The sequence below is a fragment of the Rhincodon typus genome, chromosome 8 (genome assembly GCF_021869965.1).
Source record: "Rhincodon typus isolate 14 chromosome 8, sRhiTyp1.1, whole genome shotgun sequence".
In the NCBI taxonomy this organism is placed as follows: Eukaryota; Metazoa; Chordata; class Chondrichthyes; order Orectolobiformes; family Rhincodontidae; genus Rhincodon; species Rhincodon typus.
This window is the reverse complement of record NC_063339.1, coordinates 76306091-76313168: the sequence shown is the minus strand read 5'-3', so window position 1 is coordinate 76313168 and position 7078 is coordinate 76306091. Positions and strand designations below refer to the sequence as shown.

Below are 7078 nucleotides of genomic sequence, written 5' to 3'. Positions count from 1 at the left end.
ATGTATGCGTGTATATTTAATTGTAAATTCATATGTCTGTGAGCATGTGTATGTGAAGTGTGTATGCGTGTCTATATGCAAGGGGTGAATTTTATCAAAATTGTCCTCACTGGGTCACAAAGCAATTTGTTTTCCTGTTGAGTTTTGTATGGCTCTTAAACAGTCACAGCATTAACGTGCAACTTCCATGTATCCCAACCAATCACAGAGTGCTGTATATCTTATATGTTTTGAATCAGCAGGTATGATGACAGCTCAGTGAGAAAGAAATTGAATCAGTGGCAAGGGAGAGGAGTTTGGATCATGGACCAAAAATGATGGCTTCAGTATTCTAAATATTTCATTTCTGTGCACATATATAACACTCTCAAATGGTAACATACCCATACTCGCAAATAGACACATACCATACCTTATAAAATCTATAGGAAAAGAAAAGAGAAAATAGTAAAGAGAGCAATGTAGCCTGGTGATTAAGGATGAAATGACTTCATTAATTGTACTGGATATTCAAAGAGATAATCAGGCAATTGAGATTTTTTTATGGCTAGAATTAGCCACAATGGCAAAGGCAATTAGAGATGGGCAACAGCAATATTGTCATGTGAAGAATAAAAATTACATGAATAGGAAAGGATTTAACACTGGCGGGCATTGTGTGGGTTCCTCGTTACCACCTGTGAAGTGGTAGAATGCATCAATGCAGGGATTAAATAACTATATAATAAAGAAAAATAGATTTTACTTTTTACATCTTAGAAAGGCAGTGAACTGGGATATCTTTCTGCAGCAATATGCGCAAGAGCCAACAAGTGGTCAGACCATACTGGATTTAATAATGAGGGCTAAGCCAGATTTAGTTAGCGTGTGGATATTTATCTAATAAATTCAATGTAGTGTTGAATAGGAAGAAATAGAAAACAACTAAGATTCTAGATCTAGATATAGCTAACTTTAAGTGGATTAGACACACTGTCCACTGTACACTAGACAAATGTGTTCATGATAAATCAACAGAGTGGGTGGTATTTAAAAAATAATTTAATGTCTCAGAGAATTTATTTACATTTACAGGGAGTAGGAGCTCTACTTGACAGAGGAGGAGATGTCAGCTTTTATCCCAACAGTGTCCATTCCACTGGAGTATAATTTTGCAATGGTTTGCCTCAATTCTTGTGGAACTGGCCTCAAGAAGGATACTTTACAATCTTTACATGACTGTTGTTCAATTGAATCCTGAAGATTTGGCAGAGACAATGCTGATTAAATATCTCCAGTGCTCTTGTGTACTGCTCATACATTGTCTATGTCTCTCTGTAGTATAGGAATGTAGCAATAACTAGGCTGCACACTAGGACTTTTGTTGATTTTGTGGCAGTTTTTGATATCAATCGTTCACTGCCAGAGCTAGTGTAGCCGATCCAGTTTTGGATCTCATCAATGGTGGCCTTTTGGGAGAGATATTTGCCAATGAATGGAAAGTGGTCAACATATTCCAGAGTGTCTCCTTTTGACATATATGGGAGGTGGGACCAGATATGTGTTGATATACACATTTGTGATAGCAACCTTCAAAGACAGGCCAATTTTCTGGACTGTAAAATTGATGAGATTGAAACTGGCTTGTAGATCTGGCAAAAGTAGACAATACCAGTCTTCCTCAAATTATGTATAAAATATCTTTATGGTGGTCAGTTTTGGTACAGAGATGACTGAACATTTCCATCTACACCATCATTAATACAGACACCAGAGGGCAGTAGTTCTTTGCTGAGGTGAATAGCCACTGTTGGGTATATTTTGAGTATATGGAGACAATCAAACAGCCTTACATGACCCTGATCTGGATTTGATGGTGTCTCTATCAGTTTTCCCACTCAAGACACTTGCAAGATGTCATCATGAAGTAATTGCATATTTGTGATTAGGTTTCATGGACATCCTAAATCCATAGAATGAGTACAAGGAGTCTTGATGTGAACAAAAATCCTCCTGCTTTAAAGATTTCAACTAGGATACATTCAAGTCTGCGGGCTTTGTTGGATTTTTTTTCAAATTGATTGCTTGTTGCAGCTTTCCCACTGATGGCAGTTGATCATGATCATGAATTCTACACAGGGTACTAGGAATAGCACAGTGAATTATGTATCACCAGGATTCATGGCAGAGTTGTTATTCAAATTTCTTTTTCCAGAGTATGTGGGATGGCTTTGTCGTCTTGAAGAGAAACATCATACTGGATGCAAAAGGGACTCTATTCATTTGAGCTTAATGCCTTTGGTGACACAAAAAAACTTCATATACCATGATGAACATAATATTGTTGGTCCACTTGGGCTTTCTGTTCTCGCCACATCCTTTATCTTTGTCAGATTTGTCTTTGGGAGTCAGCCTACATTGGGATGCTGATTTCTTGGGTTATTCTGTGAGGCAATGAGGGCTGCACATTTTTGTCACATTTCAGCATTGTTTATATTGATCCAGTCCTGGTGGTTACGGTATGGGCTACACTCAAGAGTTTAATACATTGGACTTCAACTGACTCCACTGACTTGAGTTGGATTTGTGAAGATTTTCCTCCATTTGGGAGTTTCCCTCTTCAGTCAGGCTGCTTTAGGCCTGAGACATTGATCTTCTTCCTCTTGGACATTTGGACCTTGTAATGTCTTGATGCTAGAAAGATGTTCATTACTGATTAGATAAGTTGATAATCGCAGCAGGGCATCTTTCACAGACCTTCCATAGGTCTTTGATCTGAAAAAACTGACACAATCCAGGAGGTACCAAAGCTTTGATCTAAGATATCACCATGGTTTTTTTTAATATTTGTCTGTGGGAAGTAGGTGTTTGCTATGTTGGGACCATGGAAGGTGCATTTTGTCAACAGGAGGACATCATTTGCAATGGCTTCTCCCACCTTGTTTATTCCAATGTTTCCTCTCCATACCTTGAAGTCATGCCAAACACTGGCATTTAATGATTTATATTTTTCTTTTAGATGACAATGAAGATTGTATCAAGGTCTGAACAGAACTTTCCCTTTCCCTGGATAGACACACCTGGAGTACAGTGAACTGGTCTGGATATTATATCTTAGGAAGGATATGTTGGCCTTGGAGAGAATGCAGAGTAGATTTACCAAATAATACTTGGACTTCAAGGATAAAATTACAAGACAAGATTACACAAACCTCCTGAAATTTTGACAATTAGGGGATGATTTGATCTTCATTTTCATGAAATGAAGATAGGAGCAGGAGTAAACTCTGCCATTTCTACACCATCATGACTCATCTCATCAAACTAAAAGTCTGCCTGTATACCCACCCATTCCATAACCGTTGATAACTACAGAAACTAAAATTTTGCCTGTATCAGCCTTAAAATATATAATTAAGAGTGGAGCATCTACAGCTCTCTGGATCACAGTGAAGAACTTTTTCCTCATCTTCGTCCAAAATGATCATCTCCTTAGCCTGAGACTGTGCCTCTGTGTTCTCAATTCTCCAGCCAGCATCACCAGTGCCTTGCAGTATCAGGTCTCAGTTCCAATGTGATGTGACATCAGCATGACATTTACTGAGGATACAGTTTAGCTATTAACCCAGTAGGCCATTCAGTTGCTTAAGCTTGCTGTGCCCATTAATAAAATCATGTCAGATGCTGAGAGAACTTGTCCCAAAGTAACATCATGGAACCTTCTGCTTGAGAGGACAGACCTAACACCTCAGGTTGAAACATCTGTGGAGATACACCTTTCAAGTTTTAGGTCAGTTGAGGATATTGATAACAACATAATTTGAAGAATTGTCTCCAAATATTTAATATCTTGACCCATGAGGAACATGAAAGAATTGAATGATAATTTACTGCCTGACACCAGGGGCTTTGTGGTCATTATGACAGAAATATCACAGTGCAGCAAGAGGTAATAGGCGGACAGAGCACACTGGGACAAGAGGTAACCAAGGCAGTGGATGGCCCATTTTATGTGGGAAAGTCAAAGGGTGCATGTTGAGGTTCAGACCCCCAGGGAACACTGTGGCTGAGGCGTGGTGACCAGTAACCATCTGCCACTTGCCAGTGTAGACTATCAAAGACGAATTTAAGATATTAGTTGTTGACCATCTAAAATTTACTTCTCAACACAAAGAACAAATGACTCATCAAGAGTGACCTAAGTCACTGGCCTCTTTTGGAGTCTCTGTGGGCTTGTTACTTTTGAGGATAACCTGTACAGTGTTAAAGAAACTTCAAATGCTGGCACATGCAGTGATTGCACATAGGTTTTCTGGATTCTCAGAAATTGTGGATTGCTGCAGTTTTGTGCTGCTGGATTGGGGTGGCCTTCTGAAGTAGTAGCATCCCTCTCTCAGTCAGAAACTCTTGGGTTCAAGTCTCACTTTACAGCTTGATGGCCATGGTAGTTGTGCCATAACTCAGCCAATAGGTAGATTTATCAATTTGTCATACCTATAGTAGGCAGTAAAAGCAGGGGCATTTTCTGGTCAGAACAGCGTGGTAACAGCCTCACACCATTTTAAAAAATATTCCATGCACAGGTTCTTGCCTTGAGCAAAAATCAATCATTCTTATTACAAGAGATTACTGCCCATTGCTGGGGTGCAGTAAGCACACTAATCAACATTCCGTTAACTAACTGGTTAATTTGATGAAAAATTCTCCAAGACCTACAAAGAATAATACATTGTCACAAAGAACGACTGCAGCACATAAGCAGGCCATTCAGCCCATCATGCCCATGTGCTGTCAAATAGTCTCCCTTACATGCTTTTTATTTCCCCACTATCCTACACACATTTTTAACTGTATATGCAGTTTTAACTGAATCTGCCTCCATCACCTTCTCAGGCAGTGCAATCAAACATTCCAGGTCAAAACATCATGCTGTATGAAATATTTCTTTGTTTTCTTCCTAGAAGCAAATTATTTTCTTCATAATTTGTAAAACTATGCAGCAGAATTGAACATTAATGAAAGTGCTGTCTGAAATGTGGCAATCTGATGCCTCAGTACAATTGCAATTATGGTCGATATTTGCAACATATATTCCATGAAATGATGCTATCTGATGGGTTTATAGTTTCCAGACCCTCTGTAAAATGTGGCATGTACGTAGTCCTGAAACTTAATAGACTCATCTATAACACTTGATACTATTATGACCCCAATAGTAGTAAAAGAAAACAGGTCAAATCCTAGAATGAGACTTTCCTTGATAAACCATAAGTTTACTATTTATTTTTCTTGTTTTTGTTTACTGTAGAGATCAGAAATATTCACTGTTTGAATGTTTATAACAAAATTATTGTGCAAAAGTGAAACACAGACAATGTTACACTATCCAAGAATTACTTGAAACATTATCATCATAATTGTAAACCTTTTATCCCACAACAACCCTTACAGATTCAAATTTCACTGAAGAGTCAACTCCCCTCTCCTGCTAATGCTTCTTGCTCAGCCTGAACAGTTATAATTGGTCTCTAGAACTTTCTTCTAACTGACTTTGAAGCACTTTCGGAGTAAACACGAGTTTTTCATACACTCAGCTTACAGCAGTTTACTGACCAGACTTCTTACTAGCTTAACACTTCAGCCTCTGATCTCTAGTATCCACACAAACACAGTAACTCACTGAATTTCTGGATATTTTTGTCTCTGCCTCCCATGTCACTGGATGCCTTGTTGCTTGGCAACAGCCTAATGTACTCTAACTCCTGTTAATACATTGAACAGTTAATTTCATGTTCTATTCCAAGGCTATAAACCATCACTAAAATTGCATGTAAAACCAACCTGAGACATCTGGGCACAAAAACATAATAAGTCAAACATTAAGTCTTCCTCCTTAATAAACACAATATGGAAATACAAATTAAACTTAAAAACATACATCATTTCTCCACTTTAGAATCCAAGCTCTCAGACAATAACATATTATGAAACTTCATCAGATCACAGACAATTACTTGCCCTAGAAGACCTACAATTTTTGGGCAGATTAAATAATGTCCTTCACTGAGTTAATGGTCCTCTAGCAGAAGTTAATGTTTTTGTTCCTAGGAACACCCAGTAGAGTGCAGACTCCTGCTATCACAGAACTCCTTGTGATGAGCTTTGACAAAAACTACTGCATCTCCGTTGAGTTCACAGCCTTCTTTACAGAGGTAGATTGTAAAAGGAAACGAGCAACAAACTCTTTCCACCTAAAACTTCACAAGGTCAGGCTGCAGAGGTGGTGAGACTTTGACTGTGCAAGAAGAATCTGACAGGGAAAGACTTCTTCCTCACAAGCCAAGCTATACCTTGATGTTTGTTTGAAAGTTCTAGTGAGGAGACAGTCTGTAAAATAACTTTGACAATATGTTCATGGGAAGATGCACATCTGACAAGATGCACCCGTAGGACTTCGAGCATGCTACATGCAGACTACTGCTTGACAGACTTATGGTAGAAGATTTTTTCCTGGATAAGCTTCTATGTGAAGGTCAGATGTTGCAGCACTGATCAAACTTGCCTGGAACATTCCCTAAAGCATTTCTTTTTCTTTATTGGCAATTGGTACCAACTCTCCTGCCAGTACAGACACCGTTTCCCCCATGCTACCATTTCAAAACTTCACAGTTTTCTCGTATACAAGAAAACACACTCGTACACTCTAAACAAATCTTACACTGTTGACATTCATTCTGTTTTAAGCAAAGGACTTCAATAAGTCAGACTCCACACGATTCCTCACACTAAAGTATATTTAGATTTTCTTTGCCATTCCAGACTTGAAAACAATACAGAATATTCACTGTAATTATTTCCGTCTGGAGTCTGTCAATCAGGGTCCCTTTAATAATCCATCAGAAACTCCTATTGAACAAAAATATGTCCACGTAAGAATTCTTTTTGAAGAGGGCTATCTCTTATAAATTGTAATCAGAGATAGTAGGAACTGCAGATGCTGGAAAATCTGAGATAACAAGGTGTAGAGCTGGATGAACACAGCTGGCCAAGCAGCATCATAGGAGCAGGAAGGCTGACGTTTCGGGCCTAGACCCTTCCG

The 7078-nt window shown here is 38.6% G+C and overlaps 1 long non-coding RNA gene across 1 annotated transcript in view; it reads right to left on the bottom strand.

Moving 5' to 3' along the window:
- Positions 1-1023: 1023 nt before the first annotated feature.
- LOC125483623 overlaps positions 1024-7078 on the bottom strand; it is a 10175-nt gene continuing 4120 nt past the window's right edge. Inside the window, exon 2 of the long non-coding RNA XR_007262559.1 lies at positions 1024-2673. This is a non-coding gene — a long non-coding RNA (uncharacterized LOC125483623). The remainder of the gene's footprint in view (positions 2674-7078) is intronic.